At 45.6% G+C, this 24,224-nt stretch overlaps 1 protein-coding gene across 12 annotated transcripts in view; it reads left to right on the top strand.

Moving 5' to 3' along the window:
• Positions 1–1,726: 1,726 nt before the first annotated feature.
• Positions 1,727–24,224, top strand: part of Gatad2a (GATA zinc finger domain containing 2A) — a 110,855-nt gene continuing 88,357 nt past the window's right edge. For 5 of the 12 annotated variants that reach the window (XM_027932132.3, XM_027932130.2, XM_071600743.1 and 2 more), the window contains exon 1: positions 16,668–16,804. The gene's annotated coding sequence lies outside the window, so the exon portion shown is untranslated. Of the gene's footprint in view, positions 1,867–16,665; positions 16,805–24,224 lie in introns of those variants that run through there. The other 7 variants (XM_027932131.2, XM_027932128.2, XM_071600732.1 and 4 more) reach the window with 4 other exon arrangements.

The following is a 24,224-nucleotide window of genomic DNA, read 5'->3' as shown; positions in this document are numbered from 1 at the left end:
GCAAAAAAGAAAAAAAAAAAAAAAAAAAGAAAAAGAAAAAGAAAAAAGCCTGACTAGTGACTCAGGCCTGTAATCCCAGTTACTGGGAAAGCTCAGACAGGAGGATCACAAGTTCAAGGCTAGCCTGTGCAACTTTGAGACCAGGGGAAGAGTGCTTGCCTAGCATGCCTGAGGCCCTGGGTACCATCTCCCTTAAAAAACAACCCTCTCAAACAAAACAAAACAAAACAGGGGGAAGGGCTATTTGGGCAGCTTTTCCAAAAAGGAGGAATAACTCCCCATAATATTCTAGGGGAGAGGAATCAGACGGTGGCAGTTCTCAGGAAAAAGAGCTCCCTTCCCACAACACTCAAAAAAAGTGCAAGGAGTACAGCTCCCTGGCATTTCTTTAATAAAGACTGGGAGGGAGCACCAATTTCCTACAGTCCTTTTCTGGGGAAAGGCAAGGGTGCTTGAAGCTTAAATTTTTTCCTCTGGGGGGTGGGTGGCAAACACTTTATCTTCAGAGATGATGGCTGGAGTGGGCCCGCAGCATCACCCACTTTTCTTCAGCGGTGGGACAGAGCAGTGGCCTCCAACAGTGCTCAAAGAGGCAGAGGTGGCTCCCCAGACGTCGTCGGGAAAGGCAGTGGGCCTCAAATTCCTTTAATTAAGAGGGCGGGAATCCTGAGCCCCCAGGTTTCAGAAATGAGAGTCGGGAGTCCTAAATCTACAAAGTCATCCTTAGCCTGGAAACTCTCTACAGAAAAGCGAGCAGAGCAAGAATCCCCACAACTCTTTTAGAAAAGGGCCAGGGGAGAGATTTCTGATGATTCTCCTCGGAACGGCGGCCAGGGAAAGAATCCCGCGATTCTCCTCAGAACGAGGCCAAAGGCAAGAATCTCCAACATTCTCCTCAGAACAAGGTCGAAGCCACAACTCCAGAGAGAAAAGAGCGCAGGGGCAAAGAAGCCCCGCAGGGACAAGGCCCAGCCACGACTCGCCCAGAGACTCCTCAGAGGCGCCTCCCGCGGCCCCGCCCGCTGCCCGGCGCAACCGCCCCACGCCCGCCCGGCCCTGGCCGCCTCCGGTGCATTGTGGGTGGGGCGCCCCTGCTGAGCACTGCGGGGAACCCCCTGCCCAGCCAGTTGCCGGCCGCCGGGCGGCCCAGGCAAACCACCCTCCGGGGTCCAAGCGAGCCGGCCACGAATTGACGCGTCCCCCAGGCCCCACCCCTCATGGCATTCCCGCCCCGAAGTTGAAGTCCTGCCTTCGAAGGACCCTGAGTGGCCCGGTAGCCCGCTCCACTCTCCCATTGGCAGTTTTTCTGTCAGTCATTATGTCCCACCCACTACGGCCCGCCCCAGCCACCGGCGCGATCCCGAGGGCCAGCCGGCCCACGCGCTCATTGGTCACAGCGTGCTGTCCGTCGTGAGACTGGCCACACCCTCCGTGGGGTGCGGATCCTAGGAGCTCCGGCCAGACCTCATTGGCCTGCGGCGCCGCCACTCGGCTAGACGCGCCTCAACCCGGAAGTGTGACAAGCGAAATCTGCCTAGCAACCGGGGAAGCCGGGCTGTGAAGCGGGCAATTTCAGTGTGAGACCGAGCGGCGAGACCGAGCGGCGGCTCCGAGCGCGGCGCGGCAGCTCCTCCCGCCCGGGGTCAGCGCCCCGGCGCGCGCACGCGCACCCCGCTGCCCAAACGCGCCCCGCGCCGCCCGCGCAGTCGGTCGGTCGGTCGTCGGTCGTCCTGTCGTTGCCGTCGCCGCCGTAGGCGCCACCTGAGGGAGCCGCAGCCGTGGGACGTGACTGGACCCGACCCGACCGCGCTGCCCGTGGCCGTCCCGGGCTCCAGCCGCCCTCGACAGGGACGTCGAGCAACTTCGGTGAGTGCGGGGCTGGCGCCGCTGGTGGGGGTCCGTGGCTTCCGGTGCCCGGCGTTCCTCTGGGGCTTCCGCTTCTCCCCGGCACCACGTTCGCCGAGTGGACCCGGTTCTCTGAGGGTCCCCCGCCTTTCTGAGGTGTGTCCCATTCTCCTGGGGACTCCTGCGTCTCTAGGGAACCCCTACCTTTCTTTAGGACCCATGCCTCTGAGGGAAACAGCACCTTTTCTAAAGTCCCGTCCACTTTTCTGAGGGTCCACCTTCCCTCAGGACCCAGGTCTGTTTGAGGACCCCCTTCTCCATGCCTCTGAGGGGAGCCCCATCTGAGGGACACTCCACCTTTTTGAGGGACTGCTTGGTTCTCTGAAGGGCCTCCACCCCCTTTTCTGAGGGTCTCTGGCCTCTCTGAGACCCTCTCCCCACTTCTTTAAGGAGACCCTTGCTATTATGGGAAGACATTGTCTGAGGGGCCTCAGAAAGTAAAGGGGTCCCTAGGTATCCCCTGCTTCCATGATGGGGGCCTCCTTCTCTAAGGAGACGTTCCTTCTCTCTGAGGGGACCCTCCTTCTTTGGGGATGTCCACCTCTCTAAGGACATCACCCTGCCACTATAGGGAACCCCCCACATTCTCTGAGGGGGTCCCTGCTTCTCTGAGCTATTGTTCCACTTTTTTGATGAGTCCCCTTCGTCCCCTACCTTTCTGAGATACTTTCCCTGCTTTTCTGGCCCCACTTCTTTGAGCAACTTTCTCCTCCCAAGTTTCCTCAGCTAATCTGGACTGTTCCTGCTTTCTGCAGAGTCCTTTCTGGAGGTGTTCCCCAGAAAGGAGTTATCACCAATTTGATGAAACCCTTATGTTTTTTGATGAGTTCCTTCACTTCCTGGTGTGTGTGGGGTACTATGAGATGTCCATACTTCTGACTGGATCCTTATTTCTCTGAGGTATACCCCCAACTTTCAAAGTATTTCTCTTTCTTTTGAGCCGTCTACTAATCTGTGCATGCTGCAATTTTCTGAGGGATTCTAAAGATTCTTCCCCTCATATGAGATGTCCCACTCCTATGGGTCCTGCCTATCTCTGAAATATGCCTCCACTTTTCCAAGATACTCTATTCTTTTTTTTTTTTTTTAATTCACTTTTTAGTTGTAGGTGGACACAGTATATTTATTTTATTTTTATGTGGTACTGAGGATGGAACCCAGTGCCTCATATGCGCTAGGTGAGTGCTCTACCACTGAGCCACAACCCCAGCCCCTCCAAGATACTTTATTCTTGCGGGGAGACACTGTGGATCATTTCATTTCTCTGAGAGGTTCCCTTGCATTTGAAGGGTTCCATTCTCACTTGCCTAAAGGTATCCCCCCCCTTTCTTGAGCCTTATTTCCTGATTCTCTAAGGAGAAACTCTCCCTTCATTTATCCTTGGAGTCCCCAACTTCGAGGTTCCCCTGTTTCTATTTGTGGCACCATTTCTTTATTGTGGAGGGAGAGACCAGAAATGTCCCTCCACCTCCTTTTCATTCTTTCTTCTAGGCAGGGGGTTTTCTCTGGACTTTTATCTCACCTTTCATTGGCCTGGAGGATTGTGTGACTGGAGGGGAAGTTGGAAGACTTAGAGGCAAAAAATAAAAAACACCCCTTTGTTTTCTCTTGTCCTTCTTAAGACTTGCAGGACTTGGGAGTTGGGGATTGTTGCTAGATGACCACCTTGGTTACTTCATTTTCCAGCCCTGGGGCTACCACAGGCCAGTGTAAGGCCAGTCTGGAGGCCAAAGGGACAGAGTGGAGACATTGTCTCTCCATTATCACATTGTCAAGCTGTGGAACCAACCTACTTCCTGTCCTGTCCCTCAGTACTCCCTTTGCATAGTGTAACTCACCTTCCCCCACCCTCCCGCCCCCTACAAAAAAAGGAGAAGAAAATTCTCCTTTGGGTCTTTCTGCTGCATTTTCTCTCCCTGAGCCTTCTGATTCACCCCTTGATCAATAAAAGATCTGTTGTGCCCCTGGTTTGAAAGGCAGGGCAAGAGGCAGGAAATGGGTCACATTAGATCCAGAAAGAGTGAAAGAGAGGCAGGGGACAGAATTTGACTACATTGCCCTAAGTTTTAGGTAACTTCAGCCTGGCCCAAAGGAAGTTTTTACGTGGCTATTGCAAATGTCTATGTATTTTTTTAATGGCCCACCCTGGATTCCAGGTTCACTCCAGTAGCTAATTTTATCTGCTTTGCCAAATGCAGAGTTCTCAGGAGCCCAAGTAGATGAATGCTGGCATTGAGAGATTGTCCAAAGGACAGGAATGAACTCAGTTTGAAACCTGAGTAACTTGTAACTACTTCGTGTCCACATACAAGTCTCAAACTAAAAACATGGGGAGAGCTTGACTGAAGTGGAGTTCTGAAATATAGGCTGAACTCCAGTTTGGTTTAGCATGTCAACAGGTTCTTCCTTCTGACTTTGCTAGAACTGCAGTTCACTTTACAGTTTAACTTAAGGCGGTCTCTCTCCTGTTCTTTTCCATCTGGGTCTTACTTAATTTGAGTCCTTTGTGAAGACTCCTACCGAGGCTATAATTTGAGTTCTAAATCTGTCGGTGGACCATGTGGACACAAGTTTCAACTCGAGCTATTTTCTTCTGTGGAGAGGCGGTTGGAGAGTTTCCTGGGCCCTTTGCTCCTGGGATAGTCAAGTCCAGGCAGGATGCTGCTACAGACCTTTTACTCTTCTACTGCCTCTTCCTGGTCAGCTGTAGGCACTGCCCTGAGGTGAAGAGGAAAGATGGTGGGGACCTTGGGGCTTAGACTGTCCTGAGATGAGTGCAGAGATGTGAAATGAAAACCATAGGAGGGGCTGGGTTTGTGGCTCAGTGGTAGAGTGCTTGTCTAGCATGTTTGAGGCACTGGGTTTGATTCTCAGCAGCGCATATAAATAAATAAAACAAAGGTCCATTGACAACTGAAAACAAAAACAAAACAAACAGGACTGTGGGATAGAGTGATAAAAAGGGAACCTGGTGTCTTTGAAGTCAGAAGGACTGCCTTAGTCTGTTTGTTTGTTTTTTTTTTTTTTGTTACTGTAATGAAATACCTGAGGTAGGCTACATTGTAAAGAAAAGAGGTTTATTTTGGCTCATTTTGGAGGTGCAAAGGCTCATATCCTGTGATAGTTTTCTTCTGGTAGAGTCCCAAGATGGTACAGAGCATCATGTGTCAAGAAACGGGATCATTCCATGCATATGTGTTTGTGGCTTCTCTCTCTCTCTCTCTCTCTCTCTCTCTCTCTCTCTCTCTCTCTCTCTCTTTTAAGTCCCCAGGAGTTAATCATGGGGATTCCACTCTAACTCTAATCATTTTTCAAAGGTCCTACTTCTAAACATCATAGTTGGATTAAATTCCCATCCTCTTAGTACATCACAATGGAGCTTAAATTTAAACATGGCAAGCCTTGGGGGGATGCTCAAACCATATCCAAACCATAGCAAGGTAGTCCTTCTTTCTTGAGACTTCCCTCCTCATTATCTGAGGGAGAAAGTCTTCCCTCATTTATCCTTGGAGTCCCCAACTTTAGGGTTCTCCTGTTTCTGTTTGTAGCACCCACTTCTCTCTCCCTATTGTGAAGGGAAAGATTAGGTTCTGGTTGTGCCCTTCCTGGTTGTGTGGCTTTGGACAAGTTATGGCAAACTTTGGACAAGTTTGTAAATATTTGAGGGAAAACATGCTATGAGTTGTGTGAGGGCACCTATTGCTGTGAGATGCTTCTTAGATGAATGAGTGAATCCGAAATAATGAACTGGAAGCACCTAGCACAGCTCCCCATATATGATTGACATGCAATAAGCATTGGTTATGTTGCACATGATATTAGGGTCCTGGTCTGGACTCCCAGACCAGGAAGTGATTGACATTCTGCCAAAGCTAAATGTCCCTGAAGAGAAAAAAGCTTGATTAATCTGTTGGAAAACCCACTGTCCCATGAGTCTCTTTGTAAAAGTTTTTCTGTGTTCATCTCACCAGATGTGAGATAAATTTTGCTATGTGGGGGGCTGGGGATGTGGCTCAAGCGGTAGCGCGCTCGCCTGGCATGCGTGCGGCCCGGGTTCGATCCTCAGCACCACATACAAAGATGTTGTGTCCGCCGAAAACTAAAAATAAATAAATAAGTATTAAAAAAAAAAAAAAAAAAAAATTTTGCTATGTGGACTATTTGTATTTGCCTTGTCTTTGGCATCTCCCTCTGTCAAATGGGTGTAATTTGAGAGTTAAGGGCAAGTAGGGAGAAGTATTACTCTAATTAGACCATAGGCAAAATAGAAGATTATAAGAACTGAAGAATTGTGGGAAGAAAAAAATAGGTGAACATAAACTTAAAGAATCTTATCCATATTTTGAGACTGCTTGATTGAGAGATATGCAGGAGTTACCTGGTGAGTGATCTGTTCTTACACTTTGAAAGATGAACTGTTCTTTCATGGTAACAGATCAGATTTGGGAACAAAAGACTGGGAAAGCGGTGTACAAAGGCATTTGACGCCACACAATAATAGTACTTGGAGAGGGCCAGTGTATGGCTTAGTGCCCTCAAGAAGATCAGAATTCATTCCCTCACTCCTGGAACTAGGGTCTATTAGAGCTGTAGTGATAATAACAGCTCTTTTGGGTTTGGGGAGTGAAGGCAATACTGGGGTTGGAGGGGAATGGCAGTGGATTGGGAACAAGGTGATCAGTACACTCTATCTATCTATCTATCTATCTATCTGTCTGTCTATTTATTTTTAAGAGGGCTTTTGCTTAGCAATTAGTGAAAGCCCTAGAATCATGACAGGTGAATTGGGCCTAGCTTTCTTCACTTCTTAGTATGGGGACAGATGGAACTCTGACTCTGCCCCTGATGGATAAAACCTGGGGGGAAATAACGGGTGAAAATCTGAACTAGGCCCCTAGTGGGCTGCTCCTAAGTTTGAAAAAAAAAATGGTTTTGTTCCTGGAATTATTAACCCCCTCCCAACATACAAAATGACTTTGTTATTGAAGCAAAGGAAAATTTACTAAACTTAAATATGTGTGAATTCTTTTTTTTTCCTTTTTGAACTGGGGATCAAACCCCAGGGCCTTGATTTCAATTCTTTTAAGGATACATATTCCACTATATGAGAAAGAAGCAAAGTTTATTATTTTAAAAATTTAAAAAATAAGGTAAACAACTTTAAAGTGATCTCTCTCCTCTTTGAAATAATGCTGTCTCTTGTGTACCACAGACTTCACTCTGGTAGATGGTGGCGCCACCACTGTGTCTCTATCTAACAGGAAGTTAAAAAATTTTTTTTTCTTTTTAATTGAAGGATCCTTACAGCAATAAAAGACCTTGGATAGTTAGAAATAATATTGATCTAGGTACATTTATTTAATGTAATGTATTATGGTTATCCATTGGTGGGCAGCTTTAAAAGGCATGTGGGTCCAAACACTGGTCAGCTTCTAACTCTGGCTGATAAACTGTTGATTTATATAACTGAAATAGCTAGGAAGTCAGGGTTTCCTTCCTGTTGGAGACAGCACTGGGGGCATTCAATCCCTATGGGATCTTGATGATAAGAAATAAGCTGACCTCTTTTGGAAATGGGATAAAACTACTGTATGGAATGGTTTCACCCAAATGAATGGATGGTGTTATTTTTAATTTCTAGTATCAAGTTTTGCTTTATCATCTCTGACACCTTTGTTTATAATGGTATGGTTGTTTGAATAGAGTTTTTTCTTCTAAACTGGCTTATAAGGGACATATGAGCACTCAAATAAGAGCTTTACTTATGACAGAAGCTGTCATAAGTAAAACTCTTATTTGAGTGCTCATATGTCCCTTATAAATATAAATAAATAAATAAATATTTATTTTATAATAAATAATAAATATTCATTTTTATTAAATAAATAAATAAATAAATTTGTAATTAACTTATTTATTTAGTGCTGGGGATTGAACCCAGGGCCTTACACGTGTTAGGTAGATGCTCTACCACTGAGTTACATCCCCAGCCCAGCCCTTTTTCTTTCTTCCTGTTAGGGTCAAACCCAGGTCCTTGAAAATGAGTGTTTAAAAATGTAACTTAAATTGGATTAAACATTTGAAAGTGTTAAATCTTCTGGTTGATGTGACTTCCTATGTCAGTAAAAATTCAGCAACAAATGTTTGCATGTCTGAGATGCGTGTGCAGGTGCTGGGGTCTAGTAGTGAGCAGAATTGTTGCAGTGGGCCCTCCGGGACCTTGCATCCCAGTTGAAGACAAGAAAATAAACGAATGAACTAATATTGTGGGGTCTCTTTGGGAATCTCCCTAAATACTGCAGCTGGTGTCATTGAGAGCCTGGGGTGGAGTTTCTTGGAGCTTTAGAAGCAAAACCTCCTTACCTCTTTTAATTTCCTCTCTAAACTTATTTCCTCCCTCTAAAAGGAGGCAGAAATTATGGCATTTTTCCCAGTTGATTGTTGGCTGTTGGCAGTAGTTGATCCATGATGACTGTGGCCGTAAACTTGGAGAATTGAGAGTCTGGGATGGTCACCATGGGGAATATTTTCAGCTTTTCTTTTCTTTTTTTTAAGAGCGAGAGAGAGAATTTTAATATTTATTTATTTATTTTTTAGTTTTCGGCGGACACAACATCATTATTTGTGTGTGGTGCTGAGGATCGAACCCGGGCCGCACGCATGCCAGGCGAGCGCGCTACCGCTTGAGCCACATCCCCAGCCCCAGCTTTGCTTTTCTTGACGTTGGTAGTGAGTGGTGTGTGTTTTTGGAGTCCTGTGGCATTTCTTCATGGCAATGCATGAATAGCTCTAAAACCCCTTTTTGCTTTGCTTGAAATTGTGTGTGTATGTGTGTGTGTTTGGTATCAGGGACTGAACCTAGAGGTACTTAATCATTGAGCCACATCCTCAGCCCATTTTTATTTTTCATTTTGAGACGGGGTCTCACTAAGTTGCTGAGGTTGTCCTCAAACTTGTGATCATTCTGCCTCAGTCTCTGAGTCACTGGGATTACAGGTATGTGCCACTGCACCTGGCTGAAATATTTTTTGTTTTGAGACAGGGTCTGGGTCTCATAGTGTTGTCCAGGCTGGTCTTGAACTCCTGGGCTCAAGTGATCCTCTTACCTCAGCCTCCTCAGTAGCTGGGCCACCACATTTGGCTTGCTTGAAATCTTTTTTTTTTTTTTGGGCACTGGGGATTAAACCCAGTTTGCTAAGTTATATCCCCAGCCCTTTTTGAGTCTCACTAAGTTGCTTGAGGCCTTGCTAAATTGCTGAGGTTGACCTTCAATTTACCATCTTCCTGCTTCAGCCTCCTGAGCTGCTGGGATTATAGGCAAGAGCCATCATGCTTGGCTGCTTGAAATCATAAAAAAAGAAAAAAAAATTCAGAGAGGGAGGCGCTTGGCTGTTGTTGATCACATAGGAAAAGTGAGATTTCCAATAGATGATTGCTTTGTCATGTATTGGTAGATTCTTTGTGCATGGGGTTTATTTTGTCCTAATGTTCCCTCTTCCACTGGGACTGGGAAGATGCCATGTATTTATATATTAATTTGCAATTTGGGGGATTGAACCTAGCGGTGATCTACCATTGAGTTACACGCTCAGTCCTTGGGACAGGGTCTTCCTAAGTTGCAGAGACTGGCCTTGAACTTTTGTTCCATCCTCCTGCCTCAGTAACTGTGCTTCCTGAGTAACTGTTATCATAGGCATCCACCACTGTGCAGTGCCTGGCTGAGAAGGTGCTATTTTGACTTTCCCATATTAGGGCGAAGTTAGAAATCTTAGATTTGATGTGTTGTCCCACCCCCACCCACCAGACTTGGAATTGAACTCAGGGCCTCAACATGTTAGGCAAGTGCTCTGCCACTGAATTATACCTTCAGCCCTTTCTTAAGATTTGATATTAATCCACATAGGCCAATTATTTAACAGGTGATTTTCTTAGGTAGATGGATCTGTGAGGGGTGGAGTCAGAGAGTAGGGCTAGATTCTCATTTAGGGCACAGAGGGGAAAGGGAGGAGAGTGTTATAATGAGAGTTCTGGTAGTCTGTTCTGCCTGCCTCCACTCTCAAGTAATGACTCTGGAGTTGGAGAGACAGGCTTAGGCCGGAAGTGGATGTGGACAAATAATGCAACTGTGCATGTGACCAGGCTCCCACCTCTGGGCTCCTGCTGCCCTTGGGAAGTAGATGCTTGCTCCGTCTTCACTTCCTGTTCTTTCTCTCTCTTGGCTTAGTACTTGGGCCCCAGTTTGAACATAGAAAATATGTTCAAGTACTCCTTTTTTTTCTTGTAAGTGGCTTACCTTTAGAGCTGGAAGCCACCTGTGGATTTTCACTTGGCAGTTCTTGGGGCTCGGCTAATATACACACAGTACAGAAGCCTATTTGGCAAGATGGCCAACGGGATAGTTTCCTGTCACATTTTCATAATGTTGCTCTCAGGAGCTTATCTTCTCCCAGGGCTGTCCTGGAGGTGTATATAGAACTTAGAGAAACAGAGAGCAGATAGGTGTTTCAGCAAGAGTGTACTCTTGAAGAATGGTTTGTAGTTATTTATGTCTGTTTGTGTGCAAAGGTACTGTGGAAGTCACTATGTGCAGTAGAAACTTTAGAGCCAGAAAACTTTGGGTTTGAGTCAGGATTCCATAACTTCCTGGCCTGTGACCTCAGGAAAATGGCCTAAGTACAAGTGGCCTAATCTTTTTTATCCTTAGGTTCTTGATCTGTGGTATGGGCATGGTAAACAAACAAGTGGCTAGATTATTGTAGGTGTCTGGTAAATGTATTGTTACAGAATTATATCAAGGCTGACTGTCCCTCTTGAGGTTGGCATTCAGGTTTGGACAGGTATCTTCAGCAGTTAATACTGCTTAAGAGCAAGCTCATCCATGTTGGGACTCAAGCTGGACATGTCTGAGAGCTGTTGTTGTGGAGGTTCCTGGGTTGACTTATTTTTCCTAGTGAGATCCCTCTGTTCATTGCAGCAATATCACCTTAGGATACTTGCTATATGGACTTGCAATGCCTTCTGAAGCATGACGGGGTAAATGAGGGAAAAACTGAATAGCTAAACTCCATGTGGCTGCATATCTATTAGCAAAAGCCTACCTTCTAAAGATATGGAAATGCTAATTTAACTTGCTAGGGGTTAGGCATTTGGCTGGAGATAGGAGCTCATAGGCTACCAAGAAAAGACAGGTGCAAGAACCAGTAAGTGCAGCAGAATGCTACAGTTGAATGGAGGAAGGAGGAGGGATAGGGAGAAACTACTTGTTAGGTGGCTAGGCATTCTGGTGCAAGGAATTGTGTGGGTGGTAAGGAACTGCAAGTAAAAACAGCCAGGTAAGTTCTCTCAATTTTATGAGGTATCCTCATCTTAAAATCAGAGTTAGAACAGAGCACTTCAGCAAGAAAAGCTGAAGTTACTCAAAAGTAGAAAGTCTTATAAAATGTGCCATAATAGGGCTGGGGTAGAGCACTTGCCTAGCATGTGTGAGCCATTGGGTTTGATTCTCAGCACTGCCTATAAGTAAGTGAATAAAATAAAGGTTTATCAGCATCCAAAAAATATTTAAAAAATGTGCCATAATTGAATCCAAGCTGGGCACCATGGTGCACACCTATAATCTCAGCAATTAGGAAATCTGAGGCAGGGGATTGCAAGTTTGTGGCCAGCCTCAGCAATTTAGAGACCTTGTCTCAAAATAAAAAATAAACAGGCCAGATGTGGTAGCCTGTAATCCCAGTGGCTTGGGAGGCTGAGACAGGAGGATCACAAATTCAAAGCCAGCCTCAGCAATGGTGAGGCATTAAGTGATTCAGTGAGACCCTATCTCTAAATAAAGTATTTTTTAGCTGGGCACATTTTTTTTTTTTTTTTTTTAAAAGGGAGAGAGAGAGAGAGGGAGAGAGAGAATTCTAATATTTATTTATTTATTTTTTTTAGTTTTCGGCAGACACAACATCTTTGTTTGTATGTGGTACTGAGGATCGAATCCGGGCCGCATGCATGCCAGGCGAGCGAGCTGGGCACATTTTTCATTACAGTGGCTGTAATCCCAGTGACTCAGGAGGCCAAGGCAGGAGGATTGCAAGTTTGAGGCCAGCCCCAGCAATTTAGCGAGGCAGGCCCTAAGTAAATTATGAGACCCTGTCTCAAAATTAAAAAAAAAAAAAATCCCCCTATACTGGGGATTAAACTCTGGTGTGCTTAATCACTGAGCCACTACAGCCCCTCCTTTTTAAAAAAATTGCTTAGGGCTGCTTCACCAAGTTGTTGAGGCTGGCTTCAAACTTGCAAACCTTCTGCCTCAGCCTCCCCAATCTCTGGATTTTCAGATGTGTGCCACTGGGTTGACCTTCAGCTGGTCTAAAATCTTAACACATAAGAATAATTTTTAAACTTTCATGATGTTTTCAAGCTTTAGGATTTATTTTTAACCTCTCAAAGTATCCCTATGGAAGTTTGACTTTTGACCTAAATTTGAAATGAAAAATTTTCCCGAACCAAGAGGTAGTGAAATATAGGCCTGATTAGGCCTTCAAGAGGGTGTGGTTCTTTGTTATCACTCTGTGAAGGAAAAAATAAATCTAGAAAGACCCTCCACCTCTATGGGGGAGGGGGGCTACCTATCCTATTAGAAAAATACTTTGGAGGAATGTTTTTCCTCTTTAGAAAACAGTAAGTTGGACAGTTTGCCAGTTTAACAACTGGGGTGTGAACTGGATGCCGTTTTCCTTTTTGTCTAAACTAAGGATGTTTACTGGCAGACCCAGGGATGATGTGACTAACACTCTTTCTTTGCAGAGCAGGTTTGAATAGGCTGATATCTATACTCAAGACTGGCAGCCTTTTTAAAATTTTAATAGTACTTTCTGCTTTTTCTTCTTTTAATTTCTTAATTCATAGGACACATAGTTTACTTACTAACTTTTCAAAGACTTAGCATTGATCTAGATTAGGTGGGAACAAATGTAGACACAAAAGAGATATTCCTTGCCAACTAGTGAGACAGCAGATGAAGACAGTGGGAGATGCACTTCTGGCTCACAAGAGTTCTGAGCTGGCTCGGGTTGTGGCTCAGTGGTAAAGCTGCTTGCTTGCCCAGCATGTGTGAGGCACTGGGTTCGATTCTCAGCACCACATATAAATAAATGAATAAAGCCCATCATCAAAAAAATATACAAAAAAAAAAAAAAAAAGACTTCTGAACAATTTGTGCTTAACCCTTTAGGGAAGTGTTTGTGCTCAGAACCCTATAGGAGCAGGAGGGACATCATCAGGGCTACCCAAAGACTCCTGTGGAAGGAACTGCCTAACTTAAAAATAAATAAATAAAGGTATAAAAATTTTTCAAAGAAATCTTCCTTTCTCCTTCCTTTCTTTATTTCCTTCTTTCTTTTCCTTTCATTTTGTTTTTTAATTAGAGGTTGAATCCAGGAATGCTTAACCAGTGAGCAACATCCCCAGCCCTTTTCTTTAAAAAATTGAGAGAGGGACTCACTTAAGTTGCTTAGGATCTCACTAAGTTTCTGAGGCTAGCTTTAAACTTGCTTTAGCCTCCTGAGTGCTGGGATTACAGGTGTGCACCACTGCCCAGCTCAAAGAAATTTTCTCATAAAAAAGTATAATACCATAAACATTCATTCACTAGGTGATGCTACTCCTTTTCAGGCCATTTGACACTGCATCCAGGCTTTGGCCAATTTCTGCTATAAAAGGAGACATAAACATGGAATTAGGCTCCAGTTTTTTTCTTCAGTTTCTCAACTGTGTGGGAAAGGGCTGAGATGGTGTTTAGAAGTTTATCTAATAGTATATTTGGAAGATAGACAATTTTACAGTGGTTAGGGTGTAAGGAGGCCTGACTACTGTTAGCAAGGATTTGGTCTATGAAAGATATGAAGCTTAAAATGAGTTTGAAAGAAGAATTTAAATTACAAGTGTTTGTGTGTGAGTATGTGTGATTCAACTTGTAAGGTCCTCATGTATGCTAGGCAAGTGCTGGGGTCACAGCCCAGCCCACAAGTATTTTTAAAGTACTTTATTTATTTATTTGAGGTGCTGAGAATTGAACTTACCTCAGACATTTCTAGGCAAGGACTCTACCACTGAGCTACAACCCCAGCTGTACAACTTACTCCCCCCTCATATACCTTTATTTATTTATCTATCTATTTATTTATTTTTTTTTTATGTGGTTCTGAAGATGGAACCCAGTGTCTCATGCGTGCTAGGCAAGTGCTTTACTACGGAGCTACAAATGCAGCCTGAACAACTTACTCTTAAGGCCAGGGGAAAGCTGAGAAAAACATGATTCTAGCCCAAGTCATTTCTTAGTTTCTTCAGGTTTAGAATGTGCAGGTGATTGCATCATATTTCATAATCACTAGCTGAACTGTTTGCTATTTAGTCTATACTAGGCATCCAGGCAGCAAGGATTTTAGTCCAAGCAGCTAAGCCTAATCAAGGACCCACAAACAGGCCTGGATTCACTGCCATTTGTCACTTTATCCATCTATATACCTGGTTTTCTTATCACATAAATAAACCCTGTAGCCACTTCACCTTTGCCCACTATCCCCCATTCCCTGACTTCCTCACCTGGAGAAGCTGCCACTGACCTTTGGAGCAGCCCACTTGTCACCAGTGCATAACTCAGACCACAGGGATGTGTCATTAATATGTTACAGCTGATACCTCCCTCTTTAATACAGGGTAGTTTGTCACTCTGGTGACTCACAGAAGGCTTGCCAGCTCAGGCTCTGGAATCCTTACATTCATCTCAAGTCTCAGGTCTCTATCCTGACCACCCTCTACTCCGTTTTAGTTAATTAAGTTGGCATTAATCAAGACTCATGTAAGGAGCCATGAAGTAATATTTTGCTTGTATTGCTTTAATATACACCATCTGATTAATCATCACAGCATGAAGCAGTTCTTAAAATATACAACCACTGTATTAGAGTGAAAATTCTAAATATTTGCTCTAATCTATCCTTGCACATGGCATCCGGGAAGTATCTGAATTCCTATACCAAGTTTGAGAATAAGAATGTTTTTGTTTGGTGTTTGAATTTGAACATTTGAATTTCTTTGTAGCAAAGCAAGTTGCTGACAAAAAAACAAAACAAAACAAAAACCAACAACTGGGTCACAGAAACCTTTAGAAGTAATCAATTTATATTTTGTATCATTTTTAGGTTGAGGAATGCTTCTCTTTTGGTCCAGGGGAGGTTGTACCAGATGTTTTTTTAATTTTATTTTATTTTTTAATCTTTATTTTACATTTATATGGGGCTGAGGATCGTACCCTGTGCCTCATACATGCTAGGCGAGCATTCTATCACTAAACCACAACCCCAGCCCTGTACCAGATGTTGTATTAAGCATTTAGAAGATTTTGGGGAGGAATCAATGAAAAAAGTTGCCAGGTGTGTGAAACTAGATACAATTAAAAGGGGGCTTTTGGGAACTTCCTGTTTAGGAGGGGTCATATAGCAGAAAAACAATTTTGTAAAACTTAGGTTCTAAGTGAAACGTTTTTCTAGATAAGGGGAGACACCCAATTGTGGGAATTACATTCTTGTTCAAATGAACTACAATACGAAATATTAGAGTATGTTGCAAGTGGTAAAATTATATTTAGGGAACTTTAAAATTGTATATATGTATGGCGTGTTATAAAAAAATTAAATCACTACTCTTCAGGAGTCTAGGCATCTCATCATAAATTGCTTAAATTGGAAAAAGAACACGGAAAGAGTCTGTTCTGGTGATTCTTTGCCTTGAAAGAGCCTTGTGATACTAGGTTTCTCGAACTTTATACTTTCCCTACTGAAATTGTATTTTCTCTTTATGTAGTTTAACATCTCCAAAGCCCAATTCTTTTTCAGGTTAGACTGTGTTTCCCCTGTGTCGCTGGAGAGGGAAGGATGCAGATTTGTCTTTTTTGGGGGAGGGAGGGTGTTCATCTTCTCTTAGAGGCACTGGGGTCGGGGCAGCTGATTGGGAGGCAATTCGAAGAGAGCAGTCATCCCCAAGTGTCTTCAGGTGGGTGGATTCTTTCTTAATAGAATTCCGTTCACCGTGCTGAAAAAGTTATTGTTCACCTGATCCACACCCCCCATCCGAAAGAAACCGTGGTCGAAGTTCCCCAGAGGGGAATTTCCGTGTGACGACCCCACGAGGGCGGTATTCTAACCCCCGTTTCAGAGGTTGCAGAGTTGTTAGAGGTTGCCCAGCTCAGCTGGAGCGAGGTCAGAAGTGAGCGCGTCGTGAGTCAGCCTTGGGCGCGGCCCTCCCGGCTACTCCATGGGGCGACAACCCCTCCGCCTGTGGAGGGCGCTGGGACTCAACCAGTACCGAACCCGCCCGAGCCCGCGTGGGAAATCAAATAGTCTACCAAGCGCCGCATGGGAGCGCGATGGGGAGGGGCGGCGCTTCCGGGGCGGGACCAGCCTGCCTCGCTCCGCCCTCCTAGCCGCCAAGGCCCGCCTTCTACGCCGTAGAGCCCCTCCCATCGGCCCCTCCCCGCCCATCCAGGCCCCGCCCATCGCCCGCCGGGCCCCGCCCAGCCGGGCGCGGGCGGGCGGCGTCGCCTTTAAGAGCTCCCCGGTGTTTTGGGGGCCGCGGGCCGGGCGCGCTGACCTGGTGCGCATGTCCCGGGCGGTGACGCCGGCGCCGGGCTCCATGTGTGCGGCCGAGGGGCGCATTATCTGGCCGGCGGCGCGGGCGGGCGGGCGGACCGGCGGAGCGAGCGCCGCGGGCCCGGGCGGCCCCACTGGCGTAGCGAACACGCACGGCCCGGCGCCCCCGGCCCCTCCGCCGCCCGGCCCCGCGGGCGACCCCGGACCCGAAGCCCAGCGAACCCGCGCGTTGCCCTAGGGCCCGGCGGATCCGCGGCCCGGTAAGTTCCTGACCAAACTTGGCTGGGGGCGGGGGCCAGAGATGGGGTGCGGGTACGCGATGGAGACTGGAGCGGCGTAGGCGGCGCGGACCAGTCAGGGTCCTAGGGTCTTGGGGTCAGTGGGGGACCCCCAGGTGAGCGTGGAAAAGTGAGAGCAAGCGAGTTCTACTCCTTGTATTCCGGGAGCGTCTTTCTTGTGTTGCCCCAGAAAGTTCCCGGCTCCGACGCTGCCCGGGCACGTGGGGGCCTGGCGGGGCGGGGGTCCCGGAAAGTCGCAGCGTCTCCCGTCTTCCTCCTGCGCTTCCTCCGGGGCCAGGGAGGGGCCGGGCCGCGAGGCGCCGCTTCGGAGCAGTCGGGACGAGTGGGGGGGCGGCGGGCGTGTGGCACGTGGGCGCGCGGGGCGGGGGTCCCGCGCAGGGGGCGGGGGTCCCAGGCGGGCAGGCTGCGGCGCTGAACCCCGCGGCGGTGGCGGCGGCGACGGATCCCGTGTCAGAATAAGAGTCCCCGCGCGCCCACGCCTGCAGGGCCGGCCCTCCTCCCCCCCCTCGCCCTTCCCCTGCTCGCGCCCTTCCTGCTTGACCCCCGGGAGCCGCGGGACCCTTCCCCCTCCCTGGGCTTCATCTTTTTTCAAGGCCCTACACTTTAAATTTGCCTCACCATTTAGGAGATGGCTCTATTGATTTCTTTCTTTCCCACCTGGAATGGGTTGGCATCAGTGACTAGACAGCAGCAGCTGGCCTTTTAAAGGGATTATTGCCAAGAATCGGAATTGATCACTTCAACAAGGAAAGGCTTATAGGCAGGGCCGCAGCGACAGTCGGACACTTGGTTGTGCACACACAGACTAAGAAAGGAATGGGGATCCCTCCCTTAGGAACTGAATGACAACCCTTGAATGCATGTTTCTGCCCTGCCTTGGGAATTTTGCAGAGTGCTTAATTTTGAATAACTTGACCCAGAATCTTTAGGTCTGTAGTTCATCCTTAAGAGCTTTGGATTCTTTGGAACAAAGTCCGGGTGAGTCACCTGAGCCTTGAATTTTTCTTTTCCATACCCATTTACTTCTTTCATTTTTCTTGGAGTACACAGCGCTCCTTACATCTCTGGTTCTGTGTGCCCATTCACACAGTGACACCTCCTGGTTACAGTAGCACAGAGAAACCAAGGGACAGACAGTCCTCTGTGCTGTTGTCTCAGCCTTGGACTTATCCTGTTCTGTTGATGTACTTTTTCTTTGGTAGTAGTTACAAGTTTTCTTTTGAGCTAGATTACATGAAGAATGCTTGCTGGCAGCAGTTTGTTAATATGTGCTAGTATCAGTAGCTTGTTGGACCTGACTGCAAGCTTTGGAGGAGGGCTCATTCTCTGATTGTCCCCCAGATTTGAGTGCCTACTGTCTGCTAAGTCTACCACAGACATATTTGGTACCTATAATGATCCTGTGTTTGGTGGTATAATCTCCACTTTATAGGTGAGAAAATTGGGACTCTTAAGAGGCCCAAGGCTGCTGAGTAGGGGGGCAGAGCAGTGTTTGAACTTTGGCTTGGAGCTCTAGAGCCCATGAATGTTGCTGTGTTCAAGCCCACTGCATGAGCATTTCCCAGGAGCTCTTGAAATTAGATGAGGCAGTTTTCTTATCTAGGCTCTTGTCCATCTCTGCATGGAAGTGGGAGATGATCTGGTGGTGTGGGGACACCATTGTAGTCCTGCTTTGTCCTTGGAAAACAGAAATGTCTGTTCTGCTGCCTTTAAGGAGTGGAGCCATGGAGTTACTTCTTTGCATTTCACTTCGTAGGTTTTGGAGTTAGAGAAAGTTGGTTATTCTCTAGAGGAAGCAGTTTGGAGTGTGGGAATTTTGAGAATCATTTTCTAGACTCTTCTCCCTTCACTTACTAACTCCCTGCTTCATCTTTTATTCCTTATTTGTTCTCTAAAGTTCTTTAAAAAAAATTTTTTTTTTTTTAGTTATGGTTGGACACATACCTTTATTTCATTTTATGTGCTGCTGAGGATCAAACCCAGCACCCCACCTTTACTAGATGAGCTCTCTATCGCTGAGCCACAACCTCAGCCCCTAAAGTTCTGAAGCTGATATTTACAAGGATTCCTTTTCATCTTGGAAGTAGGATAAGAAAATGGGAAGATTTGTGTATTATTGATAGGCGTACATTGTTATTTTCACTTAGATTACATCATTTTTTCTAGTGTCTGGTCATCTCTAATAATGCAGTATCATTTGGCAGATCCTGCAATCTTATATTTTGAAAATGAGGGGGAAAATGCTACACGGAAAGGAAAAAAATCTTGGAAGGACTTGTACAAAAAGTGGATTAGGATTAGCAGGAGTTCTCCCTGACTTAAAATTTTTGGGGGGTATTTCTATTTTTTTTGTGTGTGTATGTGTGTTTAATAAACATTTTTGAGTAACGAAACACATTTTAAAGACTTAAATTCTTAACTTTTTGGTAGCTTCTCTGACTTGTTTTGCGTCACTTATTTTATGAATTTTTGGCATTCCAATAAGTGATTTGTGGATTTATTCAATGCATATTGGCATACATACTGTGCCTCCGGCACTGTGCAAAGAATCCCTGCTTGGTGGAGTTCACAGTGAGACTAGTGGGTGAAGAATAGTAATTCATCTTATAAACACGGGGAAACTAACAGGGGCCAAAGAGAGGAGGACACTGTGACTTTCTCATAGGAGTGTCACAGGATGAGGGGAGGTTAAGTAGGTGAAGAGAAAGAGAGAAGAGTTTCTGGCAGGAGAGTGCTTGACCTGAAGGAAGATTGTTGAGTTGGAGCAGAGAGAGACATAAGAATAGATGGGCAGGCTGGAGGCCAGGTGGGCAGACTGCTGGGTCTCCCTGGGATGAGATAGCGTCTAGGATTTCCCCTGAGAGTAGTGGGACCTCATGGAAGGGGATAGGACAAGGAAGGGGCGGGTCGGGTTAAGCTTAAAGCCAGGACTTCTTTGGGTCTTTGCAGAGGATTGAAGGATGCCTCTAAAGGATATATAGGTGGGGAAACCGTGAAAACCATTTTGAAGCGTTGATTTTTTAAAATTACTTGTTCTCTTGGGAAAAAAATTAAGATCAACTTACAGAGTCTTGGATATGGATATGTCAATTCCCAGCAGGCAAAATGTAGTGGTCCTTACCAGTGAATTCAGTTAAATTAATAATAATAATAATAATAATGATAATAATAATGATAATGTTGTTAATGTTAAGTGAATTCAGTTAATCAGCATACATTAACATCTGAAAGCATGGGCACCTCATTATGCTTGCCTGGAGAAGTCAGTACCTGCTTGGACTCCTGGTGTTCCTGTGCCATCAAGTGGAATAGGCAGGGCTATTTTTTCTACACCTTTCTCTCTCCTGATAATTGAGTTAATTTATGCACATTGTAGAAAACTGGGAAGATTGTGTACTAGGCTAGTAGGTGAATTCTTCAGGAGAAAGCTGTTCTGGAGTAATTGAGCATCATAGGAGATTTCCTCCTACCCATCTTGTCTTGGGGTTGGGAAGTGCTACAGAACCAGAAGAACAAGTTGTCAGTGTCATAGTTTGAGGCTTACAGAACTATGTTGCCTATTAAGTGTGGTCATTAGAATGGATGCTCATGAGTTATCTGAATTGTTTCAGAAGGTAACTGAGTCTGGCCTCAGATTGCCATTCTTTTCAGGTAATGTAACTTATTTTATGTGCTAACTGTGCAAAGCTACCTCTCTGAATTGAATTAGAAAGGCAATGTGTTAAGATTGGCATAAAAAGTAAGGGGTCTTGAATTAATTAATTACAATGAGACTGGTGTTCTCAAAAACCAAAATCCTGACTGAGGACAGATCCTACCTGCTTGTAGATTCCCACAGAGATCTAGGACTTTTTAGTAGAGAGAATGTCTTTGGCCCATCCCCCACCCTGTGCTTTCCAGGCTGTATTTGTGACCTCTTTTTGACTGATGAAAATGTAGGTTAGTCTTTTAGAAGACAAAGGAACTTATTGGAATAGAGTACCTGCAGGTAGCCTCAGGAATTGACTGGGAATTCTCAGAAACCCTCCAGGGTTTGGGGTAAAGGGCTTCAGTCTCAATGTCCCCAGATTGGCACAGCCAGGACTACTTGTAGTTTCTCCATGTACTATACTCATGTTCTCTCTCTTCACCTTCCCAAAGGTATCCTGTGTTTCATGGATGACTTGTTTCCTGTTCTGATTCCTGGTTCTCTTAGGTTCTTTAATATAAAAGGGCTGAAGATATGATATCTATGTGTGAAGAGTAGAGAACCACATCTGAGACAGGATAGTTAGGATGTGCTGGCTAGAGATGGGAAGAGCCCAAGTGGGGGCTCCCAGTAGGTTAAGGTAGGAGTTACAGGCTAGAGATTTGAGGTTGTAAGACCTTGAGGCTACTTGTCTTCAAAGAGAGACAGGTGGAGCTGTGAGCTGGGGGAGGGGAGGGGAGGGGAGGGTCTGGCTTTGTGGGATTACAGAGAAAGTCTGCTTGTTTGAGGGATTTGTTGAAGAATCCTTTCGTCCTTCTTGCAGTTCTCTCTGGACCTGGTATTGCCTGGCTTGCCTTACTGGTCAGACCTTTCTGTTTGAATTTGAAACTTAACTCAGCCTAAATCAGGTGGTGCCTTTGAGTACACTTAAAGAATACTGCTACATTATAGTGTGGCAGCTCCTCCTGTGCCAGGGAGCAGCCTCCCTGGCACAGTCCAGTGCTGCCTACTGTTTGCCAGGTGAGGCTGTGGTCCTATTAGTGAACAGCAGGTTCCTGCAGGAGTCTTGCTTGACTCTGGTTTAGCCTCCCCCTTCCTGGGTGTGAACTTCTCAGACTACTTTCTAGCAACTCACCTCTGCCCTTTGATTTCTATTTCTGTAGGGTGGGTGGTGTTTACTATCTACTTTTGGAGGCTGTGTTGGGAGTGAGATAGCAAACGCAAATGGTCTACCCCTGTGCCTAATGTGTTTCAAAGGTGGGAGTTAATGGTGTCTTCCATTATGGCCAGAATGGATGAGCCATAGCCCAAAAAGCATTAACAACTACTGCACTTCTTGTGCGTGAAGCATCTCCATATTCATAGAACTGTCTGCTGTGTGTCCTTTGGAGCCTTACCTCAACTTTGTGCCATAGCCTGTACCTACATTCCAGATGTAAGATGGCAAAGTCCCCTTCAAGGAAACACTTGCAAGTGTCATTTTACCATTATTCTGCAGTTGAGACTTGGCTTCACCTTTTCTGATTTCAAACTGTATATGTTTTCCTCTAGTCTCAGGGTTCCCCTAGTGACATCAAATGGCTGGGTTGGTTGTGTCCCGCCAAGGAAAGGAGGTAGCCTCTTTCCTGGCTCTGTGCCTACCAAACCCAGTATCCTGACTTCCAGGGACAGTCTTTCTGTCTGTTAAATGGGAAGTTGTTTGCCAGGAAGATCTGTCATGGGATCCTGCCTTTAGGAGCCAAGAGGGGCCCTTGCCCCTCTGATTTTATCACTGCAGAGACTCTGGCCAGGGTTTGAAGTAGGTTGTTGGTTGTGCATTTGTGACAACTGGGAAAGCCAAGGTCCATCTCGTCCTTCTTCAGAACTTCCCTTTTAGACTTAACAGCTCCCTAGCCAGCTTGGGAGTCCGACAGATCTGACTTTGCCACTGAATGCTTTCATATCTCTCTTCAACTTTAGTTGGCTCACCTGGCTCACTAGGCCTCAGCTTTTGCATGAGTTGATGGAACAGTATCTTTGCCTTCATAGGATAGCTATGAGGACAAGTGGAAAATGTTTGCAAGTTGTTGGAGTGTCCCAACCTTTGCTTCTCGATTCATCGTGAAGCCAAAGTTCCTTCTCCCTGCAAATGACAACTACACAGCTATCCCCTAGTCTTCCATCTCAGTTATCATGCATGCACAGTGAAACATTGAAGAGCTAGGTTTTCTTTTCTTTCTTTCCTTTTTTTTTTTTCTTTCGGTACAGGGGATTAAACCCAGGTGCACTCTTATTGGTTAACTGCATTTCCCAGCTCTTTTTTTTCAAATTTTGATTTTGAGACAGGGCCTTGCTAAGTTGCCCAGCCTGGCTTCAAATTTGTGATCATCCTGTCTCAGCTTCTTGAGTAACTGAAATTATAGGCACAGAACAAATGTGCCTGGCTAGGTTTTCTTTAAAACAACATCCCACTGTAAGCTAGCAATTTGGGGGTCTTTGGAGCTCACTGTAAGGGATTCTCACCTAAAATATCATCAGATTGTCTGGAAGGAAAGAAAAAAACCTTGTGACCCTAAACTTGTGCATCTACTCTCATTTCCTCCAGTCACAACTGGTTTGTGCCTTTGAGTCAGGGGCTGTTAAATTATATTGAACACATTCTTAACCTTAGAGGTGGTTGATTACCATGACCTTGGAGGTGAGCAGATTTCAGGCCAGTGTTTTCTGTCACTTGAGTTTCTAGTTGTAGAGTTTTATAGTAGCGACAACAGACTTAGTTTTTTCTTTCTTTTTTGTACCAGGGGGTGAACCTAGGGACACTTAACCATGGAGCCACATCTCTACCCTTATCTATCTGTCTATCTATCTATCTATTTATTTTTAGTTGTAGTTAGACACAGTATCTTTATTTTATTTTTATGTGGTGCTGAGGATCAAACCCAGGACCTCACGTGTGCTAGCCGAGTGCTCCCGCTGAGCCACTATCCCAGCCCCCCCCCCCCCCCCTTATTTATTTTTTATTTTGGGACAGGGTCTTGCTAATATGCTTAGGGTCTTGCCGAGTTGCTTAGGGTCTCGCTAAGTTGAAGAGGCTGGCTTTGAACTTGCCATCCTCCTGCCTCAACCTCCCCAGACACTGGGATTACAGGTGTGCGCCACCATGCCTGGCTAGACTTTTAGTTTTCTTATGTGTTTTGTACAGGCTCACCCTGCCGGCAAGTTCTGGAAACTTTGGTGTAGCCACTCTCCATTTGTATCTGTAGAGGAAATAACATTTTTCAGTGGTGAAGCCTGATGATTTGAGAAAAAAGAGTGGCGGACTGAATTCTTGTTTTGAAAGCATTGATTGGATTGGGGCTGGGGATGTGGCTTAAGCGGTAGCGCGCTCGCCTGGCATGCGTGCGGCCCGGGTTCGATCCTCAGCACAACATACAAACAAAGATGTTGTGTCCGCCGATAACTAAAAAATAAATATTAAAAAAAAAAAAAAAAGAAAGAAAGAAAGCATTGATTGGATCACTTGGCCTGTGATGTTTTCAGGACTTGATGGAATACCTGTACTTCATTTTCTGTTTAATACCATATCCCTGGGCTTGTTAAGGGTTAATGCCAACCCCCTTCAATGGTAATTTGTTTTTAAGAGGATGCCAGGACTTCCACTTTGGGATTTGATTACATTCACTTGAACCTTTTTGGTGAACTAATCATCCCAGT

Source organism: Marmota flaviventris, chromosome 1 (genome assembly GCF_047511675.1).
Source record: "Marmota flaviventris isolate mMarFla1 chromosome 1, mMarFla1.hap1, whole genome shotgun sequence".
In the NCBI taxonomy this organism is placed as follows: Eukaryota; Metazoa; Chordata; class Mammalia; order Rodentia; family Sciuridae; genus Marmota; species Marmota flaviventris.
Note: the sequence above shows the minus strand (reverse complement) of the source record. Positions and strands in the feature narration are given on the sequence as shown.